General features: G+C 39.9%; 1 protein-coding gene across 7 annotated transcripts in view; it reads left to right on the top strand.

Annotated features, from left to right (window-relative positions):
* Positions 1-27,748, top strand: part of Lmpt (Limpet) — a 958,773-nt gene that overhangs the window by 840,702 nt on the left and 90,323 nt on the right. The window lies entirely within an intron of this gene.

Below are 27,748 nucleotides of genomic sequence, written 5' to 3'. Positions count from 1 at the left end.
GAATATCTATCACTGCGCTCACACGACATAAGGTCTGATTACATTCACGACAGCGGCTAAAAAGCGACATCTGTCAAATTATTTTTACACATGATGAATTTCATATCAAAGGCTGAAAAAAACGTACATTTTGAACCCGACCCCCTCAGAATTTGATGAAATTTTGCATGGGGTTACATCTTAGCCACCCAAATACAACCTCATTTTTAGAAATTGCATTTTCGAAAAATTGTGGGCGTGGCAAGGTATCGAAATATCCGAAAATATTAGAAAAATGACGATAATAGGTACTTTTAAAGTGTGATTACTACGGAATGGCTTTACCGATTTCAAAGATCTTCATACCATTAGAAATTTATTGAAATAAGCTTTCAAAAAAATACACTGTAAAAAGTTTTAGTACACTGAAAAAAAATGTTTTTTAAATAAAATTTAAAACTGAAAAAACACTTCAAAGATCAAGCGATTTTGAAAAATAAAATTTTATTTTAGAAAGGTCTATTTAATATATATAACATATCTGAAAACTAAAATGGGGTTTTTTTTTTTTAATTTTTTTAAGTAAATGCATCTCTTGGTTACTTTCTCATATTTGGATATCACGCGTAAATTAATCAACCAATTTGAAAAATTGTTATACCTTTGAAAACATATACTGTAAAGATTCTATATTACACTGAAAGAAAAAAAAAATTTTTAATTTTTTCTAAATTTTTTTTTCAAACTGGGAAAACACTTCAAAGACCAAGCGATTAAAAAAAAAAATTTTTTTTTAGAAAGGTAGATTTAATATATATAACATATCTGAAAACTAGAAGGGTGTTTTTTTTTCTTTTTTTTAAATTTATTTAAGTAAATGCATCTCTTGGTTACTTTCTGATATTTTGATATCACGCGTAAACTAATCAACCGATTTCAAAAATTTTTATACCTTTAGAAAGGTATTAAAATCACCTTTGAAAACATATACTGTAAAGATTCTATGTTACACTGAAACAAATTTTTTTTTTAATTTTTTTCTACATTTTTTTTTTCAAACTGGGAAAACACTTCAAAGACTAAGCGATTTAAAAAAAAATTTTTTAGAAAGGTCGATTTAATATAAAAACTAGAATGGGGTTTTTTTTCTTTTAAAAAAATTTATAAGTAAAACCACCTCTTGTTAACTTTTTTTTTATTTTGCTATTATTGTGTGACAAAAATGGTACCTAGCTATACTTTGGAAGTTATACAGATACAGATTCTATGACTAAGTATTCTAATAGATTCGAACAAGAATCGTATTATCAAATTTTACAGAAACTAAATAGACATACACTTGATAAAGTTAATTTTTTATTTTTATTTATTTAGATTTAATATACAACTTTGCGCAGCTCATACTGCTGACTTTCGGAATATTTGCTTACTTACTAATTTGTTCAGGTAAACTGCGCCTGTCCATGCTAGAGCGTTTGACGTTCGAAAACTTTCTTTTATTTTTTTGTATATCTTTGCTAATTTTTATCAATTCGTAAAATAAATCATGCCCAAAAATGTCTTTAATTTCCTTAGATGTCATGGTGTTTGGTGATAGAGATAATATTTTTTGCTTATCCAAATTATTTGAGCAGTTTTCGATTTGATATTTCATGTTCTCCAAAATTTGTTCGTAGTAAGCTTTGATCTTCTTTAGGTCTTCTTATAAAGTTGACAGTGAAGCACCTCCAAGTGAATCCGAAATACTTTGCGCAATTTGCTGTGTTTTTTTTTTTTTGCAGTATGAATCCCTTTCTAAATATTTTCGCTTCATTGGCGATGGATGGCTTCCAAGATGAGGAATAACATGCTTATTTATATTGTCGACGAGTTCGTTGCGTTCGAGTGATTTAGTATAGCTGCTGCATGTTGGAACTTCCTTATATTCTTGATACAATTCACCGCTATTCAAGATTTCTTGTGCCTCTTCACTTTCCGTTTCAGTAGAACGCTGATTATCAGCAATCTTGATAGCATCCTTAAGTTTAAAGCGACAACTTTCGCAAAACGGCAACGATGAATGTCGGAGACTGCTGGAAAATGCTCAGATATCAGCGCTGCTTCGTTTAAGCTGATGTTTCGAAGTTGAGAGGAACATTTTCTTGATAGCTGCACACATCTGTATTTATTAGTTGATTCCATATCAATGCCTAGTTTCGCTCTGGTCTGTGTCTATCCGTTGTGTTGTTTTTTATAGTCCATGGGTGCTGTGGCAGGTAATGTCAATCTATGTGTCCGTGGTAGGTAACGTTAATATGCGTGTGTGTGTGCGCGGTATTGATACGTCCGAATTGTTTCCTTTTCCAAGGGTTGTTTTTGTAGGTATCTAGACATACCGCTTGTTAGCTAAGCGGTAGGTTGAGGTAGGTAGAAATCGGTGATTTTTGCCGTTTGGTAAATTTTTCGTTTTTGCTTGTTCATTGTTACGTGTTTGGTTGCTGTACCTTCTGGCTTGTGCTGTTTTTTGTAAACTAGTTTTAAGGGTTCAAATATTTCGTCAGAGATAGTATTGGTTTGTTCGTTTATTATCCTGCCGTCAAATGTGTTTAACTTGTCTTGTATATCTCCATGTTCTCAAGTACATTGAGCCGCCGACCTTTTCCTTGTACGTGAAGTATTCGAGCCGTTGTTTTGATGTTAGCTGGGGTGCACCCCACTGGAATAAAAATTTTTTACAGTGTATTTTTTCAAAGGTGATTTTAATACCTTTCTAACGGTATAAAATTTTTTGAAATCGGTTGATTAGTTTACGCGTGATATCAAAATATCAGAAAGTAACCAAGAGATGCATTTACCTAAATAAATTTAAAAAAAAAAGAAAAAAACACCCTTCTAGTTTTCAGATATGTTATATATATTAAATCTACCTTTCTAAAAAAGATTTTTTTTTTAATCGCTTGGTCTTTGAAGTGTTTTCCCAGTTAAAAAAAAAAAAAATTAGAAAAAAATTAAAAATTTTTTTTCTTTCAGTGTAATATAGAATCTTTACAGTATATGTTTTCAAAGGTGATTTTAATACCTTTCTAACGGTATAAACATTTTTCAAATTGGTTGATTAATTTACGCGTGATATCCAAATATGAGAAATTAACCAAGACATGCATTTACTTAATAAAATTAAAAAAAAAAAACCCCATTTTTTATTATTTGGGAAAAATTTAAACAACATGACATCAGGACGGCTGTCGCCTTGTCCGTCCTGATGTCACGTTGTTTAAATTTTTCCCAAATAATAAATTATAAAATTAAAAAAAAAAAAAATTGCTTCAAATAAATGTTTTCATACATTTAAAAAAAAGCAATATGGGCAATCCCCGATTATTAAAAATCATACAAAACCCCATTCTAGTTTTCAGATATGTTATATATATGAAATAGACCTTTCTAAAATAAAATTTTATTTTTCAAAATCGCTTGATCTTTGAAGTGTTTTTTCAGTTTTAAATTTTATTTAAAAAAATTTTTTTTTCAGTGTACTAAAAATTTTTACAGTGTATTTTTTTGAAAGCTTATTTCAATACATTTCTAATGGTATGAAGATCTTTGAAATCGGTAAAGCCATTCCGTAGTAATCACACTTTAAAAGTACCTATTATCGTCATTTTTCTAATATTTTCGGATATTTCGATACCTTGCCACGCCCACAATTTTTCGAAAATGCAATTTCTAAAAATGAGGTTGTATTTGGGTGGCTAAGATGTAACCCCATGCAAAATTTCATCAAATTCTGAGGGGGTCGGGTTCAAAATGTACGTTTTTTTCAGCCTTTGATATGAAATTCATCATGTGTAAAAATAATTTGACAGATGTCGCTTTTTAGCCGCTGTCGTGAATGTAATCAGACCTTATGTCGTGTGAGCGCAGTGATAGATATTCAGTTATTCAAGCCTTCAATCAGTTTAAGCGTGTACTTCAAGCAGTAAACATCTTATTCGTGAATTCTATAGTCAAACATTCGCCATGTAAACATACTACTACAAAAAATATGCTCTTTTTCGAAACTCTGCTGGCGTTGTGCACCACCTATTCGATAAATTCGTCTTCGATCCAATTCTCCTCTTGTTAGTTCTGCTCAGGTAGTTTGAAGTTAGACAAATTTCTTCAAAATTTTTAAAGTACTTAGCTAATGTTTCTTCCTCGAAGACGTCTCTATAATTGACTATTTTATAGATTTTTTACATAAACGGCACGCTGGTAGTAAAAATTAGAGTTTTAGGAAATCGAAGTTTAAGGAGACTCCACTGTCGATCTTTTTATAAAAAACCTTTGCTGTTCAGATGCTTTCTTTCAGTTTTAAGCTGTTTGCAGGAATGTCCTTAGGTTCGCATGTTCCACTAAGGCAACGCTCGAGATGAGACGACTTTAGGAGCATTGTTTTTAAAAGACTTGTGCTTATGCTTAGAGCGTAAAGAAGTGAAATAATGTAATTGGGTTTAATCACAACATCACTGAAATTAACAGCTTGCATGTTAAACAGTGTCGCAATGAGTAGTGTAGCGAATCGCACTACTTCCGAACTTGAGCACAACTATTTCATTGAGAGACGGTACAATGAGTACTAGTAATTCTGTCTGTATTTTAGCATTGTAACTTCCTGTGAAATGGAAGCTGCCCTCTTTGCAATCTTAACTGATTGTTTCATTTCGTTTTGGAATACTTGCTTTCTTTGAGTTATTAATTTATATCATAGATGAGCACACCATTCCACGCGTGTGAGAGCTTTATTGAGCTTTTTCATATTCAGCCTGATGCAAACATTATTAGAGCTTGTTTAAACGCAAACAAATTTCGCTTGCTCGAATAATATTTTTAAATCGAAGTTGAGCGGCTGAGCCTGAAGAGTTATTTGCAGGCATGCTTAACGAACGAAACGATATCATTTCGTTACGATAATCAACGCTAATAAACGGAACGAAGTCACTTCGTTTCGTTTATTAACGTTAAGATCGTCAAATTAACGTTAATTTGAAGTTCTTAACGTTAATAAACGAAACGAAGTGACTTCGTTTCGTTTATTAGCGTTGATTATCGTAACGAAATGATATCGTTTCGTTCGTTAAGCATGCCTGGTTATTTGTGCTTGTTTAATCGTTAAACAGCTGTGTATGTGTGTGAATAAGTTTTTTTTATCACACTTAAGCGTTGTTGGTACAAGTGTGACTAGCAACTGTCCGGCTCTGCAACCGATTGGCACCTGTTCCAAGATAGATAAACCTGTAATGCTGATCTTTTGCTTTTCTTGACTGTCTCCTATTCTCGCATAAGAGCACTTCGAAGAGAGCCCTATATCATTCTGTGACACAAATATGGACAAATATTTGACCAGTAGATCAGGTTTTTTCCTCACACAGTTCAAAGGGTTGCTAAATTTGTAAAGAGTATAGATAGATTGGTCATTTTGTTACGCCTAACCAAGGGATTTCAGGTCATCTTCCACATGTCTTCCCAATGTAGTAGAAACCAAGGAAGGTCCTCTGATGTCTTCTCCCATAGGCTGGCCAAACCATATTAAAGATTTAACTGCTTATCATTGCGCTCCTTTTGTGTTGTCGACAACAGAACGCGATTTTTTGTTTAGTCTTACCTTTCCAATTAGTTAACAAACTTACATGTGCTAGCGGCAAATAGTCCAGGCATGATTTCTAGGCTTACTTTGGTTTCGCTGCTAACTCTTGCTCCCGAATAGACCAAGTGTATCCCAATTTCCAATTTGCATGTGTCAAAAATTCCTTGGGCTTCCCTGACAGGATGACGGTACGAGGCGGTATTAGCTCTTCTTAGAGTATGGGCCAAGCAACTTAAAAGAAAATCCACAACAACAACAATATTATCGACTTAGTTGCGCTGTTTTTGATATGGAGCCTGCTAGGTGACTTGGCCAGTATTTCTATTGTAAAATAAAGTAGTACAGATGACAATGCGGGAGTCATGATAGAAACTAACATCCTCATCCCGTTGGAAGATATTACATACTAGTGACTAAATTCCCTACTATAGGATAAAATATTGCTTCCTTGCCCACCCTGGAATTAAAGTGTCCAAGTACTATTATAGATCATGTCAGGGGTGTGGTCCGAATTTTGTTTTTTTTGTAATTTATCCAAGAATATTGACTGCTGAGTGGAATATCACCCTAACTCAGAAAACGTTTGAATAACACCCTGTCTCGGAATTCGGTTAAAGAACACTCTTCCTTAGATTTTGTTTCAAAAACGCCCTGCCTGAGCTTAAATTCAATACATTTTGATATAAAACTTTGATAATAGAGGGTGTTTTTTGAAAAATATTCTCAGTTAGAGCGTTCTTGAACTGGCAGTTGAAAGATATGTGCTTATTCGAGAACAACCCTAATGGTTTTAAACGTTTTATATATAATTTAAATATCCAAATTCATTATGTTTTTTAAGAATAATTTAAAAAAAAATTAACAAATGCTTACTTCTACACAATAATCTAGTACACGATTTTATAAGGTCACTTGTCATATATTTAAATACATTTGTCAAAAATATACAGACATACAGCCCTGGAAAATGTGACCTAAAAACATTAAACTTAAACCAGTCAGTCATCCAGAACTTTAAATATCATAATTAACGTGTTTTTCAAAAAATGTTTGCATTCGAATTTCATAATTTGAGAAGACACGCAATGCAAAAAACCAAAAAATTATATTAAGAAAAATATTTGGCTTCAAAAATAGCATATAATTTGTTTGCCAATTTTCGCAAGCACTGAGAATAATGGAACATGGTATGTACAAATGTATGTATGTAGGTATGTATTATTTTAAGTATGGGGCCAGCAAGTAAGATTCTTTTTTGCATGCGTCCGCAATTTTGTGGATTCGTCTACTCGCTATGATGGACATATATTCATGCCTGATCTGATTTCGCACGCCTAGACGATGATCCAACTGTTGTGTCGTGTGCATTTGCTAAAATATTGTTGATGGACAGTTATAAATACACATTAGTGTGGAGCATTTTTCAATGTTAAGTTCTCTATCATGTAGTTTTGAATTAACTTTCAATATTCAGCGAGTATTTAAAAATTTGTTCTGACGAATCCAAAACTGTTACCAACGATAACCGTAGTTGTACCTTCTCCAACCCAATTGTCAACCTCACCTTCGAGCGGCGAATCCCGTTTCACTAACAGACGAGGTTCTGGCGACCCCAAGCTCCTCATGGAACTTGGGGGTGGGGAGGGAGGGATGGCCTGAAGGTTCAATGTGGCCATATAAATCGTTCCCGAGATGGTCGGGCCAGCACCTTAATGGTGCTGTGTTACCGGAGCGTATCGGATCTGAATCCGACAAAGGACCATCACATCGATAACACTCCCCAAAGCCTTCGGGGAGTAACCTAATCGCTACAACAACAACAACAACATAACCGTAGTTGTAAACACAACTGTAACCATTACCATAGCCATAACTGTTACCGTCACCGCAACCATAACATTGTGCAAGCATAAATTTCAGCGAATCCGTCACCGTCTCTACCACCATACTAATATTTCTCACCGTAACCGGAACATAAAGCACCGTTTAAACTTGATGTATCCATATCCATATAAAACAGCTGATCCATGAAATCAATGTAATTGATCAATGGTGCCATACCATAACGCCCTAACCATAACCATACCATAGCCCACCAATTGGTTCTTGGTTTTTCGCCATATCCATAACCTAAAAATATTTGAGTTGGAGAATTTATTAACTTTTTGTAGATTTTATTTATTGTTTTGGATATGTTTTGACTAAGAAACTTATTTTTTGTGGTATGGGTTTATAATTTTTAGCGTTTTCTTCCTTTTTATGAAAATTTCACGATTTTTAGGTTAAAGCACCAATAACTAATGCAAGGTGATATGGATAAGTCAAAATATGGTTATGACTATGGCGTTATGACTATGTCAACTTTGCCAGACCCTTTAATCCACAGCATAATAACTACGGTAAAGTAACCATAACCTGAATAGTTATCGTAATAATAACATTGGCAAAATCATAATCCTCACCGTAACCATAATTCTCAACATAATACTTCCAGAAAAGTAGTCGCATCTGTTTGCGTTGCGTTAAAAGTAACTGTAATCTTAAACCGTTACGTAAGTATAAGTGTTATATCGCTAAACGCATGATGTGTTACCGAAAGCGGCAAGAGAGCCGTGTCCATCCGTAACTATACTCTTAGCCGTAACCATAGCCATAACCGTAAACGTAATCATAGCCTTAGCTGTTATCGTTACCATAACATTGGACATAGCCATAAGTTTCAACAAAGCCGTCACCGTCTCTGGCACCACAATCATATTTCTTACCGTAACCGTATGCATTGGCGGCCACCGTGGTGTGATAGTAGCGTACTCCGCCTACCACACCGTATGCCCTGGGTTCGCACCCCGGGCAAAGCAACATCAAAATTTTAGAAATAAGGTTTTTAAATTAGAAGAAGGATTTTCTAAGCGGGATCGCCCCTCGGCAGTGTTTGGCAAACGCTCCGGGTGTATTTCTGCCATGAAAAGCTCTCAGTGAAAACTCATCTGCCTTGCAGATGCCGTTCGGAGTCGGCATAAAATATGTAAGTCCCGTCCGGCCAATTTGTAGGGAAAATCAAGAGGAGCACGATGCAAATTTGAAGAGAAGCTCGGCCTTAGATCTCTTCAGAGGTTATCGTGCCTTACATTTATTTATTTTTTTTTAACCTGAAGCATAACCCTAAGGTAAAGAAACCGTAACTGTTCACGTTGCCTTAACAATAACAAGTGCAGTCTTCTCCGTTGACATAAATATATCCTAATCACAACTTAAGTCATAACCGTAGTCACTGCAGCAGTAACTATCACCGTAGCCTTCGTCTTGGGATTATTAAACAGTATTAAATGCAGCTGGTTACTTAACCGCAAAAAATCCAAAATTCTCAAAGATTGTCGATGTAGGGAGCGCTTTGTTGGATGAAAATCCCATATGCACGTTTTTGTACTTTCCTAGACTTTAGTCGGCAACAAGCACACGGTAGGCATGTTTCAATCCCCTTAACCTACTGGGGTTTCGTCTGCCACTATCAGCATCATTTGTACTTCGTCTTCATATGTTGCTTACGTTTCTATTTAATCTTTCTCTTTGGACGTTTTCGTATTCATTAAATTTTCTTTTCTGTGAAAAGGTCCTTTTCTTCCCCTTTCTCTTTCTATCTTTTCGTTTTTACATTCCCCTTCTTAATAAATTAAACAATTGTGTTATTATTATTATTATTAATTGGTCTTGAAGCACTGCGACCTTTGTGCAGATCTATTGTGCAAGAACTTTCAGCATAATTTTGTATCTGGAGGCTCTTGATGTATCTAAGTAACTCTTCAGGCTTTTTACTCCATATCACATAGGGATTAAGAGTCCCACCACCTAGATGGGATAGTCTCTGCCTAGCTAGAGCGACGCATTCGCAGAGAATGTGAACCGGCGTTTCATCATCCAGCTCACAGAAACGACAAATTTGGGTATCAGATAGATTTAATTTACTTAGGTGATATCGTAGACCGCAGTGTCCCGTGTAGTACCCAGTAAGAATTCTTAGATCCTCCCTGCTTAGGTTAATGAGTTTGGCTGATACTTTCGTTGCCGGAAGTATAAACAGTTTGGCCTGCCTTTGCCCTGGGCAATCAATCCAGTGACGTCTGAATTATTTAGTTTCCCAGTTACTTATAGTTTCCCTGGTGTGTGCTTTTGTGAGTCCATAGAACCATAGAATGCTGATGTAGCACCCTGCTTTGCTAGGTAATCTGCATGTTCATTACCTTCATGTCACTGATGTCCGGGAACCCATCCCAACAAAACCTTGTTTTTGGCTCCCAGGGTATTAAGGATTTCAGTGCATTCATCCACCAGCTTAGATGTAACTATGTAGGATTGCAAGGCACGCAGTGCCGCCTGGCTGTCCGACATAATGTAGATGCGCTTCGATGTTGAGTCTCTCCGCAGACATTCTCTACCATAGACCTCTATTGCATGAATTTCTGCCTAAAATATGGTGGGGTAACATCCCATTGGTATCGATTTTTTGAAGTTTGGCCCATAGATGCCAGCGTTCTTCCGTCATCGAATTTCGATCCATCCGTGTGCCAGACCTCTGAGTCAGGGTCGTTATAAGGATTCCCTATTTCCCAGTGCGTCCTGCCCACAATGGACACTTCAACGTTACGTGAGATTCTGAGCTTAGGGGACATTACGTCACGCAGTTGTAATGAGGGATTTCCTATAAATTTTCTTATTACCTTCATATGCCCTATCATATTTCCTTCCTTCAACTCAGAAATATTTGAAAGTCTTAGTGCACCTAGTGTTGCCTCTTTCTCTCTATGAATAAGGAAGGGAGATATTCCCACTAAAGCACTAAGTGCGTCAGCAGGGGCGGTTCTCATCGCACCCGTTATGCCAACGCAAACTAATCGATGCGGTTTGCTTAGTTTAGCCTTTGCCTTTCTTTGCGTGGCCTTCTGCCTCCAAACTAGAGAAGCATAGGTGACTATTGGCCTTACGACAGTATTAAATGTCCAATATACCATTTTTGGAAAAATCCCCCATGTTTTGCCGTAGAGACGAGTACAGGCGAAGAAAGCTCTTGTTGCCTTGTTTAGGATAGCATCCAAATGAGCATTCCACGTGAGGGATCTATCCAGTGTTACCCCTAAATATTTAGAGATTTGAGAATTATATTTTTGTACCACCCAGGGATGGTTCTGGGATAGATAATTTCCTTCTCCGAGTGAAAGGCACTATAACAGTTTTGTTAGGATTTATAGAGAATCCTTTGGTATCGCACCACGTCTCTATGATGCAAAGGGCTGGTTGCATGCGATCTGATATTGTATCCTCGTGCATCCCTGTGATGCAAATAACTAGGTCATCTGCATATCCTTGTGTGTCAAATCCCTTGGTTTTCATTAACTGAAGGAGGTCATCAATGACCAGGGTCCACAGGAGAGGGGAGAGCACACCTCCTTGTGGGCAGCCTCTTGTGGCCGCAATTGATTCAGTTGTCCCTCCCAGTTCCAAATGGATTTTTCTACTCTTTAACATAGACAGCACCCATCGTATTATTATAGGGCTTATGTCCTTGTCAATCAAAACTTATTCGATAGCTTAATGTGTTGTGTTATCGAAAGCCCCTGATATATCAATAAAAGCGCAGAGCCTTACGATTTTTACAGTGAGACTATGAATAGCCGTCTCCGTGGATTTCCCTGACTGGTAGGCGAACTGATTTCTACACAGAGGGAGTTTATTTAGATTGACCTCCCTGATATGCTGATCTAAGATTTTCTCCATACCTTTTAGGAGAAACGAGCTCAGGCTTATTGGTCGATACGACGAGGGCAGTTGCTCGGGTTTTCCTGGCTTTGGTAAGAATACTACCTTTGCCTCCGCCCACCTGCTCGGGATATGGCCGAGCAGTAGTGATGCCTTATACAAAGTGGAAAGGACTGAGGCTATATGCTTTATCCGTTGCTGTAAGAGACAAGGGTAGACCCCATCCGGTCCTGGTGACTTGAATGGGCTGAAATTAGATAGGGCACATTGCACTCTTTTCACAGTGGTGAGCTTTGTTGCTAGGCTTTTTTCATTACCACTGATCGTTGGCAAATCTGCCATTATAGATGGTGATTGATAGCCTGCTGTGCAGTCAGGAAAGTGTGTTTCGAGTAATAGTTTGCACGCCTTCTGGCCGCGTGGTGTAGCTCCCATCTGTTTTTTTCAACCTGCCAATTACATTTCTGTGATCTCTAGAAAGGGCTTTTTGTAAGCAAACCGTTTGGATCTTTTCACAGTGTTCTCTCCAGGTAGCCCTTTTTTATTTCCTAAGTTCTTTATTGTAAGATATTAGAGCGACTTTGTATGAATCCCAGTCGCCCGTAGCACTCGGTTTATTGAACAGCTTCCTAGCCTGGCATATTAGCTGCCCAAGCTTTTTGTGCCACCAAGGCACATCACGTTGTGTACGTATCTTTTCTTGGGGGCAACTCTCATTGAAAGCTGTTTTAATGTCTGAGTGGATGTGTTCAGCTTCCTTCTCTAGCTCCTGCACGGTGGTTATAGGTCGCTGTAAGCTGTTACCAGCTTCCTCAATAATAAAACGGAAAAGCTCCCAGTTCGTTTTCCTGGGATTTCTAAAAGCTGCCATGTGTTCCGGAAAGTGACCAATATCGAATACAATGTGTTTGTGGTCCGACATTGATTCCTCTCCTGAAACATGCCAGTTAGTGACGGTGCTGGCCATATTATGGCTGCACAGAGTAATATCTAAAACTTCCCCTCTGTTGATGTTCGTACTACCCCATGTTGTATGATGGGAATTTACGTCACAGCAGAGAATCCATGGCTTGCCACTCTGCTGACAGTATTTGATGAGGGCTATTGTTTCGGTTGTTGGGGCCGTTTCTTCCTCCCCCGAAAAGTAGGCAGAGGCCAAGATTGCCTCTTGTTCGCCTCTTGGGGTTGGAATTTTAGCCCAAACTGCTACGAGATCAGCCGTCATAAACTGTAAAAGTGGAAGAAACATTAGGTTGTTGCTTAAAAGCATCGTCGCTCTTGGGCGAGAACTGGTGGCATAAATTAACTTACCATCAGTACTGTTCAGGCCTTTTACGCCACCGTGTTGAATCCAGGGCTCCTGGCTGAAGGCTATTCCCAGACCTTCTTCCGCAAATTTTTTAATCAGGACGTCTGAGGCTGCCTTGGCATGGTGAAGATTCACCTGAAGGCATTTCAGACGTCTTTGCTTTTGGGCTTTGATAGGGAGGGGAGACACTATTTATGGTCTTTGCGGCCACGTATAGCCACCCTCTTTGCCCTATTGTTAAGCGACATTACGGCTTCTTCAGCCGTTCGTCCTCGTCCTTTTTTGCTCCCTTTCCTGACATTGGGGCTCCCACGGGGTGGTTGCCTTATTGCCGGGTTTTGGGGGACAGACTGGCGGACTGTCGCTGTCTCGTTTGGCCTCTATGGGCCAACACTAGGTTCAGAAGGCCTGGGCTCTTCTTGAGAAGGTTTTTGGGGGGTGTCCGATTGACTCGGCAAATCCTGCTGTTCAGTAGGTAAATGCCTACTAGATACCTTCTGGTTCTTCGAACAGCACGGTTTGTCATCGTCAACCGTATCATCCCCCTCACCCTTATTGTCACTGCCGCTGGTATTTATATTTACCAGGGGCAGGGATGGCTTGGTTTTGGGCCTTAACTTAACCCTGTCAAACTTGATGTTCTGTCAAGTAGTTGCGTTGCTTTAACACCTCCACAGACATCGGATCGACGGCTATAGTAACTTCCGCCACCGTGGACTTTCGAACCCGGTTGAGGATTCTCCAGTTCCTGGTATTCAAGCCCACATTTTGGGCCTCAGCTAACCTCAAGATGTCGTCGTTTGAGGGGCATTCCTCTTCCTTAAAGTACCCCACGAGAATGATGCGACGTGGTATATCCGCATAAGATACCATCTTTAGCTTGGCACCTTGCCATGGAGTGAGCTTTGGGGCGATAGCCCTTAGCCACTCCGCGGTGGTTGCATCCCTGCAGGTGATAGAAAGCCAGCCTGGGCGAGGTGTGCAACCGCTAAAAGTGGGCTTTATAGCACCATCTTTTTGGCTCATCACCTCTCCCAGGATGGCCTTCTGTATGACCTTCAGTTCCCCTGAAGACCAGACCATGGCTGGATAGTCGGGAGGTATAATGCCCAGCCTTACCCCACTCAGGACATCCCTGAAAGTTGCCGACTACTTGGCTGCTGCATCACGATGGGGAGGCATGGTTGCCTCGACATTTGATGCACAGCTTTCCACAGGTTTTGAAAATATTTTTGTATTGCCAGCTGTGGGCAGCGAAATCTTTTTGGGCTCTCTCTCTGGTGGAGTCGAGCTATCTGAGCGGCCTCTCTTGGCTGATCCCTCACCACGGACCGATCCCAAGGGTTCTTTGGCAAGTCCCCTGGCTTCATTGTAGCTAACCCCCCTGGCCAATAATCGCTTGAGACGTTTTCGAGCGGCACCACTTAGCCGATCTCTCTCTGCGTTCCTGCCAGGCTGATCGCTTTTCGCCGGAGAGGCAAGGAGCCTCTCTCCATCCTCCGGCGAGACTGTGGATTGTGACTCTACCCGATTTGCATCCTGCAGAGTCCCCACATCTACCATCTCCACGTCATGCAGGGGACTATTCGGTCCCGGCAAGTCTGTGGCGACAGCTGATTCCACTTGATGTGACTAGATGAGGGGACTCTGCAGGATGCAAATCGGTTAGAGTCAGAATCCACAGTCTCGCCGGAGGATGGAGAGAGGCTCCTTGCCTCTCCGGCGAAAAGCGATTAGCCTGGCAGGAACGCAGAGAGAGATCGGCTAAGTGGTGCCGCTCGAAAACGTCTCAAGCGATTATTGGCCAGGGGGGTTAGCTACAATGAAGCCAGGGGACTTGCCAAAGAACCCTTGGGATCGGTCCGTGGTGAGGGATCAGCCAAGAGAGGCCGCTCAGATAGCTCGACTCCACCAGAGAGAGAGCCCAAAAAGATTTCGCTGCCCACAGCTGGCAATACAAAAATATTTTCAAAACCTGTGGAAAGCTGTGCATCAAATGTCGAGGCAACCATGCCTCCCCATCGTGATGCAGCAGCCAAGTAGTCGGCAACTTTCAGGGATGTCCTGAGTAGGGTAAGGCTGGGCATTATACCTCCCGACTATCCAGCCATGGTCTGGTCTTCAGGGGAACTGAAGGTCATACAGAAGGCCATCCTGGGAGAGGTAATGAGCCAAAAAGATGGTGCTATAAAGCCCACTTTTAGCGGTTGCACACCTCGCCCAGGCTGGCTTTCTATCACCTGCAGGGATGCAACCACCGCGGAGTGGCTAAGGGCTATCGCCCCAAAGTTCACTCCATGGCAAGGTGCCAAGCTAAAGATGGTATCTTATGCGGATATACCACGTCGCATCATTCTCGTGGGGTACTTTAAGGAAGAGGAATGCCCCTCAAACGACGACATCTTGAGGTTAGCTGAGGCCCAAAATGTGGGCTTGAATACCAGGAACTGGAGAATCCTCAACCGGGTTCGAAAGTCCACGGTGGCGGAAGTTACTATAGCCGTCGATCCGATGTCTGTGGAGGTGTTAAAGCAACGCAACTACTTGACAGAACATCAAGTTTGACAGGGTTAAGTTAAGGCCCAAAACCAAGCCATCCCTGCCCCTGGTAAATATAAATACCAGCGGCAGTGACAATAAGGGTGAGGGGGATGATACGGTTGACGATGACAAACCGTGCTGTTCGAAGAACCAGAAGGTATCTAGTAGGCATTTACCTACTGAACAGCAGGATTTGCCGAGTCAATCGGACACCCCCCAAAAACCTTCTCAAGAAGAGCCCAGGCCTTCTGAACCTAGTGTTGGCCCATAGAGGCCAAACGAGACAGCGACAGTCCGCCAGTCTGTCCCCCAAAACCCGGCAATAAGGCAACCACCCCGTGGGAGCCCCAATGTCAGGAAAGGGAGCAAAAAAGGACGAGGACGAACGGCTGAAGAAGCCGTAATGTCGCTTAACAATAGGGCAAAGAGGGTGGCTATACGTGGCCGCAAAGACCATAAATAGTGTCTCCCCTCCCTATCAAAGCCCAAAAGCAAAGACGTCTGAAATGCCTTCAGGTGAATCTTCACCATGCCAAGGCAGCCTCAGACGTCCTGATTAAAAAATTTGCGAAAGAAGGTCTGGGAATAGCCTTCAGCCAGGAGCCCTGGATTCAACACGGTGGCGTAAAAGGCCTGAACAGTACTGATGGTAAGTTAATTTATGCCACCAGTTCTCGCCCAAGAGCGACGATGCTTTTAAGCAACAACCTAATGTTTCTTCCACTTTTACAGTTTATGACGGCTGATCTCGTAGCAGTTTGGGCTAAAATTCCAACCCCAAGAGGCGAACAAGAGGCAATCTTGGCCTCTGCATACTTTTCGGGGGAGGAAGAAACGGCCCCAACAACCGAAACAATAGCCCTCATCAAATACTGTCAGCAGAGTGGCAAGCCATGGATTCTCTGCTGTGACGTAAATTCCCATCATACAACATGGGGTAGTACGAACATCAACAGAGGGGAAGTTTTAGATATTACTCTGTGCAGCCATAATATGGCCAGCACCGTCACTAACTGGCATGTTTCAGGAGAGGAATCAATGTCGGACCACAAACACATTGTATTCGATATTGGTCACTTTCCGGAACACATGGCAGCTTTTAGAAATCCCAGGAAAACGAACTGGGAGCTTTTCCGTTTTATTATTGAGGAAGCTGGTAACAGCTTACAGCGACCTATAACCACCGTGCAGGAGCTAGAGAAGGAAGCTGAACACATCCACTCAGACATTAAAACAGCTTTCAATGAGAGTTGCCCCCAAGAAAAGATACGTACACAACGTGATGTGCCTTGGTGGCACAAAAAGCTTGGGCAGCTAATATGCCAGGCTAGGAAGCTGTTCAATAAACCGAGTGCTACGGGCGACTGGGATTCATACAAAGTCGCTCTAATATCTTACAATAAAGAACTTAGGAAATAAAAAAGGGCTACCTGGAGAGAACACTGTGAAAAGATCCAAACGGTTTGCTTACAAAAAGCCCTTTCTAGAGATCACAGAAATGTAATTGGCAGGTTGAAAAAAACAGATGGGAGCTACACCACGCGGCCAGAAGGCGTGCAAACTATTACTCGAAACACACTTTCCTGACTGCACAGCAGGCTATCAATCACCATCTATAATGGCAGATTTGCCAACGATCAGTGGTAATGAAAAAAGCCTAGCAACAAAGCTCACCACTGTGAAAAGAGTGCAATGTGCCCTATCTAATTTCAGCCCATTCAAGTCACCAGGACCGGATGGGGTCTACCCTTGTCTCTTACAGCAACGGATAAAGCATATAGCCTCAGTCCTTTCCACTTTGTATAAGGCATCACTACTGCTCGGCCATATCCCGAGCAGGTGGGCGGAGGCAAAGGTAGTATTCTTACCAAAGCCAGGAAAACCCGAGCAACTGCCCTCGTCGTATCGACCAATAAGCCTGAGCTCGTTTCTCCTAAAAGGTATGGAGAAAATCTTAGATCAGCATATCAGGGAGGTCAATCTAAATAAACTCCCTCTGTGTAGAAATCAGTTCGCCTACCAGTCAGGGAAATCCACGGAGACGGATATTCATAGTCTCACTGTAAAAATCGTAAGGCTCTGCGCTTTTATTGATATATCAGGGGCTTTCGATAACGCAACACATTAAGCTATCGAATAAGTTTTGATTGACAAGGACATAAGCCCTATAATAATACGATGGGTGCTGTCTATGTTAAAGAGTAGAAAAATCCATTTGGAACTGGGAGGGACAACTGAATCAATTGCGGCCACAAGAGGCTGCCCACAAGGAGGTGTGCTCTCCCCTCTCCTGTGGACCCTGGTCATTGATGACCTCCTTCAGTTAATGAAAACCAAGGGATTTGACACACAAGGATATGCAGATGACCTAGTTATTTGCATCACAGGGATGCACGAGGATACAATATCAGATCGCATGCAACCAGCCCTTTGCATCATAGAGACGTGGTGCGATACCAAAGGATTCTCTATAAATCCTAACAAAACTGTTATAGTGCCTTTCACTCGGAGAAGGAAATTATCTATCCCAGAACCATCCCTGGGTGGTACAAAAATATAATTCTCAAATCTCTAAATATTTAGGGGTAACACTGGATAGATCCCTCACGTGGAATGCTCATTTGGATGCTATCCTAAACAAGGCAACAAGAGCTTTCTTCGCCTGTACTCGTCTCTACGGCAAAACATGGGGGATTTTTCCAAAAATGGTATATTGGACATTTAATACTGTCGTAAGGCCAATAGTCACCTATGCTTCTCTAGTTTGGAGGCAGAAGGCCACGCAAAGAAAGGCAAGGGCTAAACTAAGCAAACCGCATCGATTAGTTTGCGTTGGCATAACGGGTGCGATGAGAACCGCCCCTGCTGACGCACTTAGTGCTTTAGTGGGAATATCTCCCTTCCTTATTCATAGAGAGAAAGAGGCAACACTAGGTGCACTAAGACTTTCAAATATTTCTGAGTTGAAGGAAGGAAATATGATAGGGCATATGAAGGTAATAAGAAAATTTATAGGAAATCCCTCATTACAACTGCGTGACGTAATGTCCCCTAAGCTCAGAATCTCACGTAACGTTGAAGTGTCCATTGTGGGCAGGACGCACTGGGAAATAGGGAATCCTTATAACGACCCTGACTCAGAGGTCTGGCACACGGATGGATCGAAATTCGATGACGGAAGAACGCTGGCATCTATGGGCCAAACTTCAAAAAATCGATACCAATGGGATGTTACCCCACCATATTTTAGGCAGAAATTCATGCAATAGAGGTCTATGGTAGAGAATGTCTGCGGAGAGACTCAACATCGAAGCGCATCTACATTATGTCGGACAGCCAGGCGGCACTGCGTGCCTTGCAATCCTACATAGTTACATCTAAGCTGGTGGATGAATGCACTGAAATCCTTAATACCCTGGGAGCCAAAAACAAGGTTTTGTTGGGATGGGTTCCCGGACATCAGTGACATGAAGGTAATGAACATGCAGATTACCTAGCAAAGCAGGGTGCTACATCAGCATTCTATGGTTCTATGGACTCACAAAAGCACACACCAGGGAAACTATAAGTAACTGGGAAACTAAATAATTCAGACGTCACTGGATTGATTGCCCAGGGCAAAGGCAGGTCAAACTGTTTATACTTCCGGCAACGAAAGTATCAGCCAAACTCATTAACCTAAGCAGGGAGGATCTAAGAATTCTTACTGGGTACTACACGGGACACTGCGGTCTACGATATCACCTAAGTAAATTAAATCTATCTGATACCCAAATTTGTCGTTTCTGTGAGCTGGATGATGAAACGCCGGTTCACATTCTCTGCGAATGCGTCGCTCTAGCTAGGCAGAGACTATCCCATCTAGGTGGTGGGACTCTTAATCCCTATGTGATATGGAGTAAAAAGCCTGAAGAGTTACTTAGATACATCAAGAGCCTCCAGATACAAAATTATGCTGAAAGTTCTTGCACAATAGATCTGCACAAAGGTCGCAGTGCTTCAAGACCAATTAATAATAATAATAATAACACAATTGTTTAATTTATTAAGAAGGGGAATGTAAAAACGAAAAGATAGAAAGAGAAAGGGGAAGAAAAGGACCTTTTCACAGAAAAGAAAATTTAATGAATACGAAAACGTCCAAAGAGAAAGATTAAATAGAGATGTAAGCAACATATGAAGACGAAGTACAAATGATGCTGATAGTGGCAGACGAAACCCCAGTAGGTTAAGGGGATTGAAACATGCCTACCGTGTGCTTGTTGCCGACTAAAGTCTAGGAAAGTACAAAAACGTGCATATGGGATTTTCATCCAACAAAGCGCTCCCTACATCGACAATCTTTGAGAATTTTGGATTTTTTGCGGTTAAGTAACCAGCTGCATTTAATACTGTTTAATAATCCCAAGACGAAGGCTACGGTGATAGTTACTGCTGTAGTGACTACGGTTATGACTTAAGTTGTGATTAGGATATATTTATGTCAACGGAGAAGACTGCACTTGTTATTGTTAAGGCAACGTGAACATTTACGGTTTCTTTACCTTAGGGTTATGCTTCAGGTTAAAAAAAATAAATAAATGTAAGGCACGATAACCTCTGAAGAGATCTAAGGCCGAGCTTCTCTTCAAATTTGCATCGTGCTCCTCTTGATTTTCCCTACAAATTGGCCGGACGGGACCTACATATTTTATGCCGACTCCGAACGGCATCTGCAAGGCAGATGAGTTTTCACTGAGAGCTTTTCATGGCAGAAATACACCCGGAGCGTTTGCCAAACACTGCCGAGGGGCGATCCCGCTTAGAAAATTCTTCTTCTAATTTAAAAACCTTATTTCTAAAATTTTGATGTTGCTTTGCCCGGGGTGCGAACCCCACGGTGGCCGCCAATGCATACGGTTACGGTAAGAAATATGATTGTGGTGCCAGAGACGGTGACGGCTTTGTTGAAACTTATGGCTATGTCCAATGTTATGGTAACGATAACAGCTAAGGCTATGATTACGTTTACGGTTATGGCTATGGTTACGGCTAATAGGATAGTTACGGATGGACACGGCTCTCTTGCCGCTTTCGGTAACATTCCACAGGTTTTGAAAATATTTTTGTATTGCCAGCTGTGGGCAGCGACATCTTTTTGGGCTCTCTCTCTGGTGGAGTCGAGCTATCTGAGCGGCCTCTCTTGGCTGATCCCTCACCACGGACCGATCCCAAGGGTTCTTTGGCAAGTCCCCTGGCTTCATTGTAGCTAACCCCCCTGGCCAATAATCGCTTGAGACGTTTTCGAGCGGCACCACTTAGCCGATCTCTCTCTGCGTTCCTGCCAGGCTGATCGCTTTTCGCCGGAGAGGCAAGGAGCCTCTCTCCATCCTCCGGCGAGACTGTGGATTGTGACTCTACCCGATTTGCATCCTGCAGAGTCCCCACATCTACCATCTCCACGTCATGCAGGGGACTATTCGGCCCCGGCAAGTCTGTGGCGACAGCTGATTCGACTTGCACCGAAAGGTGGCAATCGAACTGATCTATTGGGAGCTGTTCAGCTCCATTTTGGTTGTTTTTTATATTATTTTTATCCATAAAAATACCCACGAGTATGGGGGAAGGTAGGTCAGCTGGGACATAGCCCCCAGTATCCAAGCAAGACTAATTACAACCAGAGGGCGTCAGGTATCTGGAGGCCACCGTTATAAGACACATTAACGTAGTGCCATTCATCCCATGACCACGGTTCGGATGATTCTCGGAATTACGGGTTTTATCGAGTTGTCCTCTCTGGATCCGCCATATTTGTTAACAAAACTTGGGCACCTTATTCAGGGTGTGACTCTTCGCCACGTATGGCCGGTCTTCAACTAAAAATAGCACCTGTTTATAGGAAAACTTGGTCCAGAGGAAACGGAGTGCGGATGGGAGTTGGGTAGGTAGGTAGGTATGGGAGATGGGAGAAGAAGGGAAATATGGTTGAAGGGAGGAGAAACGGGTCGCCGCTCGCATTCGCCGCCGAAGCGTTACCAGGTGTCACCGCGAGCAGGCTCCAGCCCAATGTGGGGGGAGGGTGCAAGCACGTACGAGTCGACGTTTTGGGATGACGCCGGTGTGTGCAAGGCGAAACACCCCCATAAAAGACACCCAAACAAACAATTGTGTTTTTCTGATTTGGTTTATGTTCACTCACTGAAATTCTCTTTTGGTGCCTCCCTGGATATCGTCATATCGGTAGCTATGGTGTTTACACATCAATCATACATTTAGAATGCCACACTATTTATCTTGCAATTGATTCCCATATATTGCTTTCAATTTATTAATTAATTTTAAAACAATAAAAATTGAAAGTAACCCGGTGTGTTTTTCTGATATGCAATATTTGTCCTATATACAAAATTTCACTCAAGTAGGTTTAGCCGTTTTTTTAACGATATGAAAGGGTTAAATATAATAGAGAATTTAATTGTGTATAGGTGGCAACCCTATTGAACAAAATATTTTTTTCGATAGACAGCGTAAATTAACATTCATTTAATACTATTGGTATATTTCTTCAGTTATAAAAATAAGCTAAAATAGGTGGCAATTCTCTGGATTTTTTTCGATATAAACAATGTTAGATAGCAACTTTTTTGCGCCTTTAATTCTCGTCTGCTTGACATATCTAATATTTTTATACCCAGCTGTACTTGTACACACGGTATTATAACTCTGATGGGAAAACGGTTGGTTGTACAGGTATAAAGGAATCAAGAAAGATATAGACTTCCATATATCAAAATCATCAGTATCGAAGAAAAAAAATTATTAAGCCATGCCCGCCCGTTCGTCCGTCCGGCCGTCTGTCCGTCCTTTAACAAGATATCTTGAGCAAATAGTGTAATATACTCACCAAATATGGGATTATCTGAACGCAGAATAGGTTGGTATTGGAAATGAGCGAAATCGGACGTTAACCACGCCCAATTTTGCGATATCGAAAATTCAGAAAAATGAAAAAAATGATATAATTCAAAAACAAATACCGCTGCTAAGCTTATGAAATTTGGTAGGGGGATTGGTTTTATGACGCAAAATTTAAATTCGAAAAAAAATCAGAATATGGGCGTGGCACCACCCACATTTATAAGAAGAAAATTTAGAAGTTTAACAAATTTGAAATTTGGCAGAAACACTGTCTTTGCCAAATTATATAAACTGAGTGAAGATAATCAAAATCGGTAAAAGACCACGCCATCTGAATTTTTACCCGCTCAAGTTCAATAGTCGAAGCCTCTATATTATTTTTGTTTCTTTTGAACGAAAATGTGTTCAGAATAGAACCATATATTATAAATATTATTGCGCAGCCTTATTACACTAGTAGCCATACAAAGCAAACAACAGCAGCATTTCCAGCGCACAGCTGGGTATGTAATGTTCGATTTCACCCGAACTTAGACTTTCTTACTTGTTTAGTTTAAAATAGATGGTAACTTTGTGTAAATATGTAACATACGGTAGCCCTGAAACATGGCAAGAGATATAAGAATGTAGCACGTTTATCCCGACATAAATTTAAAAATTTATATAATTAAGATTAGGTGGCAACTTTGTTTCTGTGACTATCCTTTCCCTTTCAGTTTTCTATAATCTAGTAAGGCATAGCTTTTGCTGTTTTTAGCTTTAATATGTGCTATGTTGACTGCATGAGTTTTACCCTAGGTGTCTGATTTCGCTCATATCAACTCAAGTAGTTACACGTAAAAAGTTACGCATTCCCAATTTATAATCAGCAAACATCTTTACACACCAAAAAAATTACCATATGGTCTACTGCCCGTTGAAGAGATTTTAATTAAGTTCATCCCAAGGGCAATACATGTTTCCACCTCAAACATTTTCACATAGTTATACTGTATTATCGATCCACCTTAATACACACTTGTTTGCATATATTAGCATAAGGTGACTGCTGGTGACCGCAAATTAGTAAGTTGAGTGTCCTCCGCACATTGGAAGACGCACGAAACTATTCGCATAATGAATTTGGAAGCGTGCCGAGGGATTTCGTGTGCAAATTTTTATTTATTTTGTATGCTTTTAAGAATTTTTAATTCATAAAGATTTTGAAAAATCCTTTGCTAAGGTATTGAGTGATTTTGAAAATGGCACGTGTGTGTGTATGTATGTACATATGTAGAACTATGCAAAATGTTCAGTTATGCTGCCATTGCCCCTTAAAAAATTTTGAATTATGAATAGATTCACGAAAAAAATATTGAATAGCTGCCAATAGTTTTTGCTAAATTCTGGCAATGTGTTTGTTTTATCTTATTTTCATGTATAAGTATATTTGTCATGTCTGACGTATGTTCTCGCTCACCCCGCAAATTTATATAAAGCAAATATAATTTAAAAATTTCTCCATTGCATGCCAAATTTTTGCCGTACATTCATATAGATTTTTTAATTGCTTTGTTGAAAAATTTTGGCATTTAAATGTTTAATGTTCGAATCAATATATTTGTGCTGTGTGTATTTCCACACTCGGCGGCCACCGTGGTGTGATGGTAGCGTGCTGCGCCTACCACACCGTATGCCCTGGGTTCACACCCCGGACAAAGCAACATCAAAATTCTAGAAATAAGATTTTTCAATTAGAAGAAAATTTTTCTAATCGGGGTCGCCCCTCGGCAGTGTTTGGCAAGCGCTCCGGGTGTATTTCTGCCATGAAAAGTTCTCAGTGAAAACTCATCTGCCTTACAGATGCCGTTCGGAGTCGGCATAAAACATGTAGGTCCCGTCCGCCCAATTTGTAGGGAAAATTCTGAGGTTATCGCGCCTTACATTTATTTTTTTTATGTATGTCCACACTAAAAATTTATATAATTTTTTTCTCACACTTTTCACACCAGAACTAAAAGTATAAGTTTCGATTTACAACGACGATACTTTTTTACCATCACTTCCACTTTTATCTCATTTGCTCTCTTTAGCTTTCTGCATTTCATTGTACTGTGAAATCTTTGAACGTAAAAATCTACAAATTTCCAGTTTTCATTGCATATGTTTGCTGTTGACTTACAAACATTGCAAATAAACAAAAACAATGGCAGCGTGGAATGCTTTATGATATTATTTGGCCCAAAATTCGCATAAGCTAATAATGCTTTGGTTTGACTCGCCTTCTCTCCACCCCTCTACACCTGCATTTTGTCAAAAGTCTTTTAAAGTGCCTGCCATCACCCAATGGCGTCTACGATTGACAAGTTGTTTGTTTTTCCATTTCGGCTGCCTTTCCTTCCACTTGCCGATCTGATTCGTCACACGCCCGCTTCTTGATCTACTGGCGGCTACATAAAATTTGGAGATTTTCATGTTATATGTACATATGTCTGTTGGCAGTAATTCACACGCACATCTATTGTGAGATTATATAAAAGAGGATCTAAGGTGGACCAGAACTTGCCTATGTATGCAGTGTATTTCGTTGCATTGAAGTAGCTTTTAAAACTAAAAATATCAGTTCAAATCTTGCTCATTGTTCTCTCCTCAACAGCGTACAGTAGTTCGTTAACCAAGCTTCCGTAATACAATTTGTGGGAAGGTAATGTCCGTATCTATTTATGTGGGTGTTTTTGCGCCTTCCTGCGGGATAGACAAAACACTTTTTCTCATTACTAAATAACGAAAGAGCAGCTATTCATATTTTTTGTTTGTGCTAATGTTTACCCAGGATGAGATATTTTATCCACTAAGTGGGACGTCAAACCCAGGTGCTAGATGGTGGTCTATTGACTAAAGTTTTTAAGATAGTAAAATCTTATTTTGAAACAGTAAACATCTTAGTCATAGTATAAGAATATCCAAAAAGGAGGCGTTGGCACTACACTGAAAGTAAAGCGAGAGAGGGCAGGAAAGAAAAAGAAGGGAAAGGAAATTAAAGGAAGGAAAAGAACAGAAAATAAAATAAAAGGAAAGAAATGAAAGGAAGGAAAATAACAGAAAAGAAAAGAAAAGAAAAGAAAAGAAAAGAAAAGAAAAGAAAAGAAAAGAAAAGAAAAGAAAAGAAAAGAAAAGAAAAGAAAAGAAAAGAAAAGAAAAGAAAAGAAAGGAAAGGAAAGGAAAGGAAAGAAAAGAAAATAAAAGAAATGGAAAGAAGAGAAAAGGAATGGAAAGGAAAGTAGGGGAAAGGAAAGGAAATAAAGGATTTGAATTCAAAAACGAAGACAAGCCCGAAGCCGAAACCGAAACCGGACGGCGTGTTAACAATTAGTTTTAGAATTATCAACGGTTTGTTATCGATGAGCTATTTTTATTTTAGATCACAACTGCTAAAACTCCTCCAAAAATATCGGGAGAAGTGTCAAAAGACGCGTTTTGGACTCAGGACGCCAAATCCGAAAGCGGAACTAAAATTTTATTTCTGTCAAAGGATATTTCCAAAAAACCGAAAAATGGCCGCGGGGCCGTAACCGAGGGTGGTATCTAAAGTATTTTCGCGCAAAACATCTTTCTGCATTGGAGGCCGCACTTTATATATAAAATTACCCTGGGTGTGGACAACATCGTTTTGGAGATCAAAACTAAACCCGCGCAAAACACTTTTACTAACAGGTTGTTGTTTTTGTGTGTACAACAAAATCATCAAAATTACAACAACCACAGGAAAATTTTCAATTTTATTTGTAAACATCGCTGAAAAGAAATAAAATTTTCTACTTCCGCTTTCGTATTTGTGGTTCTGGATACAAAACGCATCTTTCGACAGATCTCCTGATGTTTTTGGACGTGTTTTAACAGTTGTGAGCAGGTTTGTTATCGACGAGATGTCTGCGTGTCACCCATTTCTTCCCGACGAGCTATCGGTCTGTTATCGACAAGGTATAAATTTACCATCGATAAAAAAATATAATCGATGCGTTGTCGATTTCTTATCGATCAATTATTTAAAAACTATTTATCTATTATCGAAAAGTTATCGTTCTTATCATCAGCGTTTTATAGACCAGTTATCGAAAATTTTTCGATTTGTTATCGAAGTGCTACCAATATGTTATAATTACATTCCTTTTAGTAAGCGTAATCTTATACGTTAGTCAGCGGCCTTACTGGCAATCACTCAATACATATTCAACAGCATTTCAACAGCATTCTAGTGTTCTGATATTAACCCACATGACCATCAAGAGATTAGGAGTTTGTCCCATCCGTGCGTTAACACAATTACTTGAGAAAAATTTAGAAAACTTTACCAAATATGATGCAAGGGTTCGCTTAGGCCCAAAATACATTGGTATGGAGGTGGGTCAAAATCGGACTTTAAACACGCCACATTTTCGATATCGTAAATTTCGAAAAATTGGCAAAATTGAAGCTTGCGAAAATTAGAGAACATTAGGCAGGTTAAATTTGTAACCTAAAATTTTGTAAATGGAAATGTTGTAAAAAACGGTTGACGATCATGGCTCCTTTGTATGCCTTTCATGAAATGGTTTATTAAATTTGTCCCGATCCTCAAAATTGTAAGTCCTTGAAAGAAAAGAGATAGACCCCGAACAGTAAGTATAACGAATTAATCAGGATGACGATCTCATTCGATTTAGCTATGTCCGTCTGTCTGTTTGAACGCAAACTAGTTCCTCAATTTTTTTTGATATCTTGATAAAATTTTGTCAGCTGATATATTTTGGTGTCGGATTAGACATTTGTCGGAATCGAACGAATCGATCTTTCAGAAAAAGAGTTTTTTTTTGTAATATCTTCCTCAATTTATCAGTTAGAATCTTAAAATGTCTACAAATACTTTCGTACATGGCCGTATTGTTGTCTGAAAAAATCATAGAGATCGTTGGTATTTATTGTATATATCCCAAACAAACGGATTGTTCAGATAAGAATCCTTTCGTAATTTAGACCACATTCTAACAGCTAGAAAGTAAACATTTCACCACATGTTGTCTGAAAAATTTGTGTAGATCAGTTATATACGTATATAGCATACGTCCCATACAACGGATTTTTCAGATACGACGCATTTCGCAAGTTCTGCCCCATTCTAACAGCTAGAACCTTCAAATTTCACCAAATGCTTTCGCATGTAGCACATATTATTGTCTGAAAAACTCATAGAGATCGATCGTATATATTGTATATATCCTATACAACCGATTGTTCAGATTTTATGATTTTTTTTAATTTCAAGACATTATGGTTCAGCTGCATTCGTGAAAGATATGAGGTCTTCGGCACGGCGGAAGACAGTCCCGTCCTGACTTGTTTTAACTTGTTTTATTCATTTATTTATACTTTTATAAATTTGTAATATCTTTGTGATGTGAAGTTATATTATACCGATATTCCGCACAATGACGACATGTGTAAACTTAGAAGAATTAAAAAACAAATTGAATTTTTTCGTGACCCGCCTTTTTTAAAAATAGCTAAGTTGAAATCGATTTCGAACCTATTAAATCGTAAATAAAGTTACTTAGACTAGTTCGCAGTGCATTTTTCGCATATTTGATTTTTCATCTATTTCGTTGCGTTACAAATCGACCCGTTCTCTTTATACTACATTTCCACCAAAT

This window comes from Eurosta solidaginis, chromosome 5, assembly GCF_040869045.1.
Source record: "Eurosta solidaginis isolate ZX-2024a chromosome 5, ASM4086904v1, whole genome shotgun sequence".
Taxonomy (NCBI): Eukaryota; Metazoa; Arthropoda; class Insecta; order Diptera; family Tephritidae; genus Eurosta; species Eurosta solidaginis.
The sequence above is the reverse complement of the archived record's forward strand: the minus strand, read 5'-3'. Positions and strand labels throughout refer to the sequence as shown.